At 42.3% G+C, this 12816-nt stretch overlaps 1 protein-coding gene across 3 annotated transcripts in view; it reads right to left on the reverse strand.

Moving 5' to 3' along the window:
* Positions 1 to 12557, reverse strand: part of LOC137415806 (F-actin-monooxygenase mical2-like) — an 88012-nt gene extending 75455 nt beyond the window's left edge. For all 3 annotated transcript variants that reach the window (XM_078769037.1, XM_078769034.1, XM_078769035.1), the window contains exon 1: positions 12311 to 12557. The gene's annotated coding sequence lies outside the window, so the exon portion shown is untranslated. The remainder of the gene's footprint in view (positions 1 to 12310) is intronic.
* Positions 12558 to 12816: the final 259 nt, after the last annotated feature.

The following is a 12816-nucleotide window of genomic DNA, read 5'->3' on the forward strand; positions in this document are numbered from 1 at the left end:
TGGACGAGACTAGATGTACACACACTTGCCTCTGAGCTGCCTCACCTCAATCTCGATCCAGCTATATACTGTCACCCTGGTGTTGTGATGTGTATGCAGTCTCTCAGATGGATGTTCAAAGGGCATCCTATTTGCTGGCATTAGTAAGCGGGCGATAAAGATGCCACAGAGTCCTTTGTGAAGAGTATGTGGGCTATCAGTCGAACCACGGCTAAATTCCAAATTTCTGCACCCTCATTCAAGTCACCTGCATGGGAGTGGTGACCTGTCCAGGGTTGTAATCCTTGCCAAAGTAACTGCACTGGCAGAACTCGTGTCCACACTCCCTCTTCCTCCCCCCCAATCCCAAAATGTATTCAACTTATATCACCAAACAATGCATCCGTTACACAATGCGAAGGTGGGTCATAAGAATATAATGCAAGGATTATAAGAACTTAGCCATGAAACAACCTTAAGCCTCCTGAACCCTGTTTAAGTTTCAAAAGAAGCTCCAAATCTCCCAACAGTGGGATGGAGAAGGGGTGAAGGGGGGTTATATATATATATATACAAAAGCGAAATGTTTGTTTGTTTGTGACCCTACTCCTCTTCAGCTCCATCGGTTAATCGGCATGAAACTTTATAGGATAACATTTTTTACCACAATGCACCAAAATTGGGGTTTTAAACAGTTATTTTCCCACAAATCATAACTTATAAACATCCACCTGTCGCCATGATATCCGAGTGTAGAGCCATATATATATATATATATATAAATATATGATGTGTATATATATATATAAATATATGATGTGTGTGTGTGTGTATATATATACATATGCATATACACTATCGGTCAAAAGTTTTAGAACACCTCAATTTTTCCAGTTTTTATTGAAATTTACGCAGTTTAATGTCTCAATGTACTCTGTAATTAAGCATAGAACAAATAAACAATTGGAGATAAAAAAAAGAAATCATAGAATCATTTTGTTTAACAACATTTAATTTAAATTTTTGACTCGGCAAAGTAGCCACCTTTTGCAGATATAACCGCCGAACACACTCGTGGCATTCTTTCTGCAATCGAAATCAAATATTGTTCGGGAAGTTCTTCCCAACACTGTTGCAGAAGTTCCCACAAATGTGTTGCACTTGTCGGTTGCTTTGCTTTCACCCTTCTGTCCAGTTCATCCAAACCAGCTCAATGGGGTTTAAGTCTGGAGACTGTGCTGGACATTCCATGATTTGAAGCCTACCCTCTTGTTCTTTTCCTCGAAGGTAGTTTTGACATAGCCTGGAGGTGTGTTTAGGGTCATTATTGAGGTTGAGCTTCCACTTTCCGACAGATGGCCTCACATTATCTTCAAGCACCCTCTGGTACAATTAAGAATTCATCGTGGATTATATGACGGTGAGCTGCCCAGGCTCTGTGGCAGCAAAGCTGCCCCAAACCATAATATTTCCACCACCATGCTTTACAGTTGGTATTAGGTTCTTGTGGTCAAATGCTGTCTTTGGTTTTCGCCAAACATGTCTTCTGGTACTGTGGCCAAATAGCTCTACCTTTGACTCATCTGTCCAGAGCACATTGTTCTAGAAATGCTGGTCGTTGCCTAGGTGTTCATTGGCAAACTTTAGTCTTGCCCTGATGTTCTTTCTATACAGCAAAGGTTTCCACCTGGCACACCTCCCATGTAGATCAAATTTATGCAGCCTCTTTCTAATGGTAGACTCGTGCACTTTGACATCAACAGTGGCAAGAGGTACCTGTAGGTCCCGTGATGACATTCTGGGGTTATTCGAGACTTCTTGCAGCATCTTGCGGTCTGCTCTCAGGCTGAACTTGCTGGGACGGCCTGGCCTGAACAAGTTGGCAGTTGTTTGGAATCTTCTCCAGTTGTAGATGATCTTCCGGACAGTCGAATGATTGATTTCAAATTGTTTGGAGATCTTTTTAAATCCCTTCCCCAGACTCGTAGGTATCTATAACCTTCTTTCTGAAGGCCTCAGAGAGCTCTTTTGATCTAGGCGTGGTGACGCCGCACACTTCAGGAACAAAGAGCAAACCAAACTAAATGTCTGAAGTTTAAATAAGACAGGTTCCTCCAAGATCCTCTCTAACGATGTTCTAATCATTTGCACCTGAGCTGGCGCACCTGATTCTAATTTTAGGTATTTGAAGTAGTGATACATGTAGGGGTGTACTTACTTTTTCCACATGCGAAATTTGCATTTATGTTTATTTAAATTACTAGGGCATGCCCGTACTATATATATATCTAAAATTATATCCCCCCCCTCTATTTACATGAAATGGTTTGGTCCATTCGCAAAGCCAAAGCGAACGGCTTGCGAGTACGGTGGCAATCCCCCCCCTCTATTTACATGAAATGGTTTGGTCCATTCGCAAAGCCAAAGCGAACGGCTTGCGAGTACGGTGACAATCCCCCCCCTCTATTTACATGAAATGGTTTGGTCCAAAGCGAACGGCTTGCGGAGTTTGGTAAAGAAATCGCCATAGCTCGGTAACTACTTCTCCGATTAATATGAAACCTTGAAAAGGCACATCCTCGGGTCCCCAGCAATATACCTGGCAAGTTTCAAGTATATCGGACCCGTGGTTGTCGAGAAACAGCTGTCACAGACACACAGACACACACACATACACACACACACACACACACACACAGAGATTACTGGAATTATAGATAGATACAATGGACTACAAAATGTAAATGCTTCATGATATTTGTTATATTATATCACCTTTATCTCTCAATATTGTTGAAATGAAGATCAAATAGCTGTATGTTGAAATATGTTGAAAAAGTCAAAACTTTACATAGGGTGTACTTACTTTTTCCACATGCGAAATTTGCATTTATGTTTATTTAAATTATACAATGGACTACAAAATGTAAATGTTTCATGATATTTGTTATATTATATCACCTTTATCTATCAATATTGTTGAAATGAAGATCAAATAGCTGTATGTTGAAATATGTTGAAAAAGTCAAAACTTTACATCGGGTGTACTTACTTTTTCACGTGACTGTATATATATATATATATATATATGCAGATAATGCTTTATAAAATCCCCATATGTTTTTGGAATTAAACCCGGATAACTTTGTAAATGGTGAGATAGTGAGATAATGAGATCAGATCATCAAATATGTTATCAGATGTAAAAATAACCTAATTAAGATGTTACCATGATCGGCAAAGGAGTCAAGTAACCTCTCAAAGGCACTAATCATTCAACAACCGAAAATAGTATAAACACTAGCTAGTATTCTTAGAATACTTACCCTGCACAATCAACTTGGTGCAAGCCAACTCTTCTGTTTTTGAATGTTTTTTATTGTTTTTTTTCTTTGATCCAATATGGCTGCCAGACCACGTGAGCGATTACATCATCAATTTATATTGGTTCACGAGTTATCAAGTGACCACTATATTCGTCATGTGTGTGCATCTGTCTGTGTGTGTGTCTGTTCGCAGCATAACTACCCGATAACATCCGATCTTGATGAAACTTGTGTGGGAGGATGATATCATGATGTAGTTGTGTCCTGCCGAGAGTGGGCGTATTGCGCCCATTGTGGGCGGAGCCACGCCCGAAAAAGATGTCTTTTTTGGGGGTAATTGAGTTCAAGCTACATCTTCTCCGAGGGGTTTGGTGGAATCTGACAGGGGTTTCGATATTTGGTTCGGCCAATGTCATGTGTCTTGGTTCGGTTCGGTTGGTTCGGCCAACCCCACGGAGCTCGATTTTTTTTTTCTTTCATTTCATTTTTCACCGAATTTTCGGTATTGTGTAGCTAACTAACCTCATAACTGATTATACATTATTTTCTATCTCATTTCAAGGTCAGTAACCTTCGTTTTGACATTTCCGGGCCTGGCCTGTCCTGGCCTGGCCTGTTTCGGTTACAGTCCGTCCTTTGTCATTGAATACCGCTCGCTCGTGAACCATCGTCGTCTCCTGACTTGTTCTCTAATATAATTGTTGCATAGATCACGCTCAATAAATTTCAAACTGATCAGACCAAGCATTGTTCATGTCAAATTATAACATTATAATTACGACACCAATGACGTCATCGTTAACGACACCTATTCCCCACGTGGAATTCCAAGATGGTGCCTGTACCACGTGACCTATTACATCATAATTATCATTAAAATATTCTACGGGAGGAGGCGCTTCTATGATGACAATTTTGTGTACATCAGACCAACAGTTGCAGAGAAAAAAAAATTCATACTGATCGAATAAAGCGTTATACTTGTTGAATTATGACGTCATAAGGAAGGCACTAATAACATCACTTATACATCTTATTCCCCATGGAGAGTACTTTAAAATGAGCCATGTTTCAATTTTTTCCATTGAGCAGTTTCAGAGATATAGAGGTACGAAGTTTTTCCAATATGGTGCCTGTACCACGTGACCTATGACGTCATAATTATCTATATAATAATACCGTAAGGACTCGACTTTGTTATCCCTTTTACGCCGCACCCAGTGACCCGATGCCCACAGCACTCATGGATTTACGATCTACGAACCGCGCTCTTTGTTTATCACATACAGCCATACTCGAAAAATCTGAATTAGCCGACGTTGGGGCCCAAAAGCATCCGATTAACTGCCGATACGACGCCATCTTACGACGCCATCGTATTGGCGTCTGCTGGGCGAAGGCGAAGCGAGCCGTCCGCTGATTGGACAGTCGAGTGGTGTGAACATGGGTGGTGTGAACCAAATGGTCTTTTTATTCCCTTGAACATTTTAAATTAGGATGTATAAGGAAACGTCTTTATCGTCATTTTAATAAAGTTAAATGGAGTGACGTTGCGATACTCGGGGTGCGTTGCATAAATCCTCGTAACTCAGAGAGGTGTAGCAGGTGGCGAGACGTAAGGAAGCTTAAAGATAACGAGCTGAAAACAGACGAACGATATGTCAATCTCTTTCTACACAGAACGGAAATAAAAGTATGAGAGCGGGAAGGCATGGCCTGAGCACTTCGAACAGAGAGGACTGATTGGACTTAACGTAAAGAGGAAAAATTGGAGATTAGCGGAAGAAGAAGATCCCATGAGCGCTCCCCTATGCCATCCATAATGGTACACACTATCCATACACCACATCCTGCCTTCCGTGGATGTTCCACGGGTTTCGGCTAGTCATTAGAATATTCCACAGGAGGCGCTCCTATGGGACAAATTTGGTGTCCATTGGACTAACAGTTGCAGAGGGGAAAAAAAATTCATACTCATCAGATGTTGTACTTGTCGAATTATGATGTCATAATGAAGGCACCGATGGAGTCATCATCATCATATCTTATTCCCCATGCTGAGTACTTGAAAGTGAGCCTTGTTTCAACTTTTTCCATTGAGCGGTATGGGAGATAGAGGTGTAACGTTTTTCCAAGTGTAACTAATAGCCTCAATAAACTTGAAAAAGAACTACTGTGTATGGTACACTTTAACAGCAAGTAAAGAAGCAGGAAGAAAATCCAGAAATATATTGGTCCATGTAAAATGAAATCAAAATAACTTTTAGATACTTTTGCAACTATTCTCTGTGCCATAAAAAAAGTTGTGGAAAATCGTTTTTGCCTACACACAACTTTAGAAACAGCAAAAGATTGCTTGTTGTGCTATGCAGTGACTTGGGATGGGGATCTAAGCTTGTGCATTCAGGATATCTGTCTTTGAGGTCACCTTAATTTATGGTAAATTACAAATGATGGCCAAATGTGCGTGCACAGCCAAAACCGATCCACAATTCTATGCAAGTAGTGCAGGTTATCCATATCTATATGTGTATAAAAATGAAAAACAGTCCGTGAAGCCGTGAGTGAATCCTTGGTCGGCCCAAACGCCAATGTCTCTTAATTACGTACTGTTTGAACATCCGTTGCACCATCATTACGTCTATAAATTACGTACTACTGGAACGTACCTTGTAAACCTTTGCATCCTTTAGACTGCTGAGACCCCATTAGACCTTTGAAGACCCTTTAAGACTCTTTCGACATTTACATCCTTTAGACCCTTCGAGCCCTCTATACCTATATACCCGTTGAAACCCGATAGACCAGTAAGACCTCCAACACCTTGTAGACCATATAGATCCCATTTAGAACCAGAAGACCCCAAACAAAGACAAAGAGACCCCGTTAGAACCCTCAAGACCCATAAGACCCTTCAGAACCAACCCCAAGACAACTTAAGTACCCTAAGACCCAGTTCGAACCCTTCGACCCCTAAAACTCCTACTACTATTAGAACGTACCCTTTCGACCATCTATAACCTTTTAGAACCACAACACAAACATTTATAGTCTTATTGCAAACACACACACACACACACACACACACACACACACACACACACACACACACACACACACACACACACACACACACACACACACACACACACACACACACACACACACAATAAGGGGGCACGGCGAAACCATGTGAGTATGTCTACTAATTACGTAGTTTGAACTTGGGACATCTATTAATGATGTACGATTGGAACATACCCCTCGGACCTCTTCTATACCCCTTCAGACCCTTGACCTCACAATTAGTAAATAATACGCAAACTCCACCAACCTGTAGGGTGGCTAAACTGCCAGTAACTAATAAATGCATCGTTTTATGTCCTCCGTAAAACCTGGACATCGTTTAGCACGTGTGGCAATTTAAAAATGGAGAGGGTTTGAGGTGGATGTTTCTGAAATGTGGTGGTGGAGAATTTCCATCAGCCGTCAATTTTTCTGGATAAATTGATATAACTCATCGTTTTTTAAACTATAGTTTAACACGGATTTTTTTTTCTGCAGTTATACTCAGTGCACTGCATGCTTATGGTGCCAGCGATATGTTATTCGACAGTTGTTAGGAAATTTGCAACTCCCCTCCCCTCCCCTCCCCCCCTCCCCCCCCCCCCCCCCCCATTTTAATGATGTACCATGCCCTTCGACACACGTTATTAGATCTACCTTTGACACACCTTAAACAATTAACGTATGTAGGAGAAAGAAAAGGGGGAGAGTGATGGTGTCCACCCAATTTCACACAACAATACAATGAGGGTCGGAGGGTCGGGGGGGAGGCTATTGTAAATTAAAAAAAAAAATTGGATGAAAAGTAGGATTTTGATGTGCATGCCCCTCCCCTGACCCCCATTCTCCCTCCTTTCCACATTAAATCCCCATCTTTACCTCCTCCACCAAAGGTGGATGGAGGTTATGTTTTCACCCCTGTCTGTTTGTCCTTGAACAAAATATCTCAATTATGGAAGGATTCAGACGAAATTTGGCAGAGATGTAGCGTATGCAACAAGGGCAAAATGATTCGATTTTGGTGAAGATCCGGATTCGGATCCGGCTATTATAATTTTTTTTAATGATTCTTCACCATTGGGAGATCGGGCCAAAAACAATACACAGCAGGATATCTCAAAAAGTTATGGACAGATTTGGATGAAACTTGGTGGACCGGTTGGGTGTCTGACAAGGACGATTCGATTTTGGTGAAGATCTGAATATGGATTCGGATATGATAATTATTTAATTTTTTCCGTGATTCTTCACCATTGGGAGAAGGGGGCCAAAAACGATACATAGCAGGACATCTCAAAACGTTATGGATTGATTTGGACGAAACTTGTTGGACAGGTTGTGCGTGTGTGACGAGGAAGAATCAATTCAATTTTGGTGAAGATCCGGATCCGGATCGTATAATTTTTAAAGTGATTCTTCACCATTGAGTGATATGGCCAACCAGGCGGAGGTATGTATGCTCTCCACTGAGTGCCGTTCTAGTTCCATCTGTGTTATCCTCTCCTGTATTCAGATGTCCCCCCATAGAGACAAATCCACTTTTGCAAACCTAAAAGGTTCCTAAAGGAAAGTATGGGCCTTGGAAAGGAAAGGATATTTGGTTTTATGACACAGTAATGCCTTTGAATGAACAAAGCAATTTTCTATTAGCCCTACAATCATATTATATACTTTTGCAAACAATCTGGTTTTTGCCTCTTAAAAAGTGCCAACCCAACGATGATCAAAACACGCACGCACAGTCGCACACACACCTCATGCATCTAACAAAGGGTAAATAATTCATTTAATTGATCGAAATTCTAAGCGACGAGCTTGCTGGAACTTGCTCTTGCCGTAAAACAAACAGGGAGGGTAATGTTGAAGCACACGGACCACAGTGCCAGGACATGACACAAGACAAAGCCAAACTCACCAAGCTATTTAGGCCAAGGGCAAAGCTTCCATCAAGACTGCAGGCATTAGCTAAGAACGCACTGCAACAATGCTAAATATGCTAAGGTGCACTTGAAAAGGCACACCCTCCATGTCACGTGCAGAAAACCCAAAGGTTCTCGTTTTGCAAATAAAATCATTTCCTGTGGACTCTGGACCGACATGAACCACGTGTGTCAAAGCAGCACTTTGCAAAACGGGTCTGCAAACGTACATACACACACGACGCGGAATACCAGTGTTATTAAAGTTGCGTTTTAAGGTTAATAGAAAATGGCAGCAGGTGATGAAAAACAAGTCCCGACAGATTGTGTGCCATGGAGGCGATTTGAGAATAGTAATTAAAGGTTCCATGAAGGTGTTGAAAGATGTACCATGCTTTTTTTTTTTTTTTAAGGGTTTGATATCTAGCCAGGCCACTTTTTGTTGGAGCATTACTTACCTAGCTTAGTCGTAGTTGAAAAAAAAACCATCTACGGTACAACCTTGATGAAGGTTTCAGGGTTAAAGCATTACAAGCACTTCACTGAATTTGACACACACCATTTAAATAGGTGCGTTAAACAGCAAATGATGACATGTTCAAACGTGATGAACGTCCAAAGTTAGAAATTCTCGTGCAAGGCACACGAGCTATGCTGCCCCACCTCACGGCACCACCGCATTTTGACAAAAATTGGGCCACGACACATCGATACAAATAGACGACTCTTTTATCAAGGTATATGGGTGAATTGTCACGAGGTAACGACAGCCGGAACAACGTCCCCTACAAAGCTTAGGATACTCGCCGATGGAACGGGGAAGCAACAGCATGACGGCTTATTTACGGATCAAGAATCCAATCCAGACGACACAGCTCAAGGGTGAGGAAGCTACTGTTGAGGCTGTCAGTACGACAAACAATAAATCATAGGGTAAGGACAGCTTTGTGGCAAAAACAAAACACCCAAACTGGATTGTGAATTGTTTTTTTTTGCCACAATTCTGAACCAAAATGAGATTTCATTGATCGTTAACCACATCTGGCAATGGAAGCGAAATCTGGTATCCAAGACATGGTAGACAGTTGAAAACGCAAAGAACCAAGGATAAACTACATTATTTTAGCCAATCGCAGTCCTTATAGGACAACGACCATAATGATGTTGCCATTTTCACTTGATGCTCACTCCTTTCATACACCAATGCAACTAGAACTCCAACAAAACACTGTATGCACATCTTATCTTGTCTAGTCTTCTTCTTCACACCCTTACCACTTGTTGTTTTGAGGTCATCTCATCTAAAGTCTCGAAGAGATGAACTTATAAAATGGGTCATGACGTCCAAAAGTCTGTCCGTCCATTAACTTTTTGCTACTCACCCCTTATTATCACCCGTCTGTTCTGAAAACTTGACACATGAATACAATACAGCGACGTGCACAATCGCTCTAGCTTCGATTTTTCCATTTTGGATCACGAGGACTCCCAGTGGGGGTTACCCTCTGAAACTTCAGATCCATACTCGTCCCTTATTAGTCCCCTACCGGTGTACACCGGAGGGGACTATAGGCAGGGCCGGCGCTACCATTAGGCCAACTAGGCAGCCGCCTAGGGCGCAGACATCAGAGGGGCGCATTACTGAACTTGTAGCAATGGCTTGAAGACTTCCAAAGTCTATGCTGCCACAAGAAGTACTTCTCTTCATACCACAACAAAAACTCCTGGATAATGTGCTGAATGTTTCCGTTGATTTGAGGATCCTTCTCACACTTCCAGTATCAGTGGCAAGTGGTGAACGTAGTTTCTCAAAGCTCAAAGTTATAAAAACTTACATATGCTCTACAATGTTGGAAAAGAGACTAGTTGGCTTGGCAACTATATCAATTGAACATGCCCAGGCATCAGCACTTGATCTGGTTGAATTGGTGACAAAATTTGCAAAGGAAAAGGCACGCAAAGTGAGATGTTGACGTGTCTGAAATTGAAACTTTTATGAGACATTTTTAACTCTGTTTGTCTGTTTTTTTGTTTGTTTCTCTGACTGACTGTAAGCTAAATATTGTGGTGACATGACGGGTTGGTTACGCCAAGTATCCTTAAATGGTATATACCTGTATACTTAAAGGTGTGTGAAGTAAAAGGTTTGAATGTTGTGTTGCCAATGGCTGAGGTATGCATTATACCGAGTGCCCTTTAGTTCAAAATGATTTGTGTGCCAAAATATTTTATTTTGTATTTGCGAAAGATAATCAAAGATTGATTATTTAAAATTTTGATTTTGCATATCTAAAACTTATTGCTCAAACCAAAAACTGTTTTGTTTATTCCTTAATTTCCATTCACACACTCATAAAGGGACCACTTTCTTTATTTTGCATTGCAAACCACATGTAGCGTCATATTTTTTTAAGTGAAAGCCCATTTGCCCCAAAGCGTGGGGTAACAGGGCCACTGCCATATTAATGGATATTGCGCCTTTAATATTGGTGCTGTTGGCATCTTACGGTACGTATTCTTGCAATTTAAAATAAATTTAGCAGTTTCAAGTTTTCTGCTTTTTATTTTTTCTACAAAACATCTTTTTTTAAATCGAAGTTGGCAAAAAAAAATGGGGGGGGGGGCTCCAATTAGCTGGCCTTGCCTAGGGCGCAAAATAGTCTGGCGCCGGCCCTGACTATAGGTTTGTATTCCGTCCGTCAGTCTGTCAGTCTGTCAGTCTGTCAGTCCGTCACGCAAAGAACAGTTTTCCCGACTTTTTTTCTAAACTCTTAATGCTAATGATTTCAAACTTGGTACATGGTTTCCTCATGATAAGTTACAGATCAAGTTCGAACTTCACGACGTTTCGATCATTTTTGACCAAGTTATGGCACTTTGAACTTTAGTAATTTCCCCAACAGTTTTCCGGATGACAGACTGCCGGTAGGGACATGTATTGCAGCGCAATACTCAATGCTTGTTGACTAACTGATCGCTCTGAAACACAGTACGGACCTTCTGTCCGATGGTCCACAGGATCACATGGTCTTAGATTTTCGGCTTTGGATCAGGGAGCTCCCAGAGAGCCCAAATCAGCAGAGGTCTGAACCTCAAGACCTCAACAGATGACCTTCTGCCCACTCGGGGGAGGGTGGAGACTGTTCTTAAAATTACCTTCATGGTATCTAGTTTTCCCAGCAAAGGTTCTCAACAACTCAAGCTACAAGTGAGAATCCAGTTAAACTAGTAGCAATTGAACCTCAGGTATATGAAAAGATTTGCACAGTACAAACGAAGGTGACAGGGGTAAACAAACACAAGCAACACTCAATATGCAGGATCTATGTCCACGCAAACGCTCCCATATTGCATTTGATGATACGTTAGATGGAGGTGATATTAAGGAATGCCATTCGTACAAACGTCTGCAAAGGCTGCACAAGATCAAAGAACACGTGCGAGGCTGGAAGACAAATTGAAAGTCGTTATTCAAACAGAACTTTGCAATTTCCCAACTCTTCATGAACGCACCGTTGTGTGCAAAGGCTGTGGTGTGCAACTCGAATGGGTAACGTATGTTAAAAAGTGTTCAGAATTTCGAGATGTTGCGCCAGGTTCAGCATGCGCCATGAGGGTAGTTCGTGGCTAATTGGGGAAGAAACGAGATGGTGAAGGATGAATGGTGAGGCATGGGGAGCACTGGGAACACCAATCTTTTTCCACTAGGAAATGAACGCCCTGGTTGGCAAGCTTGGAACCCCGAAGGTACACGGGGAGGAGGGGGGTTTGGTGCAACACGTAGACCACCACCAGGACCACCGGCCGGTACACTGAACACTCTAAGTGCCGCTCTAGCTACAGCTACAGCTACAACACACGCACACCTACACCTACACACACTCACAAACACGTGACCCAAGTGGCACAACGACTAATATAAGCACCAGGGCCCATCACTCGCTGATATTATATAAACGGAGGTTTGAAGAGGACATTCGGTTTGCCTCCAGGTCCTCAAGATACGCCTGTAACACTCACTGGATGCGCAGCTGCTGCGGCCGCCGTACATACACCGTCTCTCTGAGCTCGTCCTCCAGCATCACATCGCAAACCCGGGGAGAAAGGTGCTATGTAGGTTTATGAAGAAGAAGAGGAATCCCTCGAGTGCCACTGCAAAAGGCGTCTCCCGCGTCTCGCGCTTCACAACCAACGGCAGCTCGTGCTCTCTCCGCCCCCTTGGCTCCTCCCAATGGCCCAGGGCGTGGCGTGGCATCCGCAGTGTGCACACAGCTCCAAACCGCGCTTCCGTTCTCCAACGTGACAGTCCCGGCCCTCCGTTGTTGTTGTTGGTGATGTTGGTGATGATGACGATGATTTGATGATGAGCCGCAGCCGATTGGTCCGCTCATTAGTCATTACGCGTTGATGGCGCATGCTCATCGCTTCGAAAGCGCCAGCTGTTGATCACAGCTTGTTTGGAACTGGTCAATAATAACCACGCCCTCCCCCCTTTAATTTGTTCACTAGGCAAAAACATGGTACAT

The sequence above is a fragment of the Myxine glutinosa genome, unplaced genomic scaffold, assembly GCF_964187855.1.
Source record: "Myxine glutinosa unplaced genomic scaffold, kmMyxGlut1.1 SCAFFOLD_976, whole genome shotgun sequence".
Classification (NCBI taxonomy): domain Eukaryota; kingdom Metazoa; phylum Chordata; class Myxini; order Myxiniformes; family Myxinidae; genus Myxine; species Myxine glutinosa.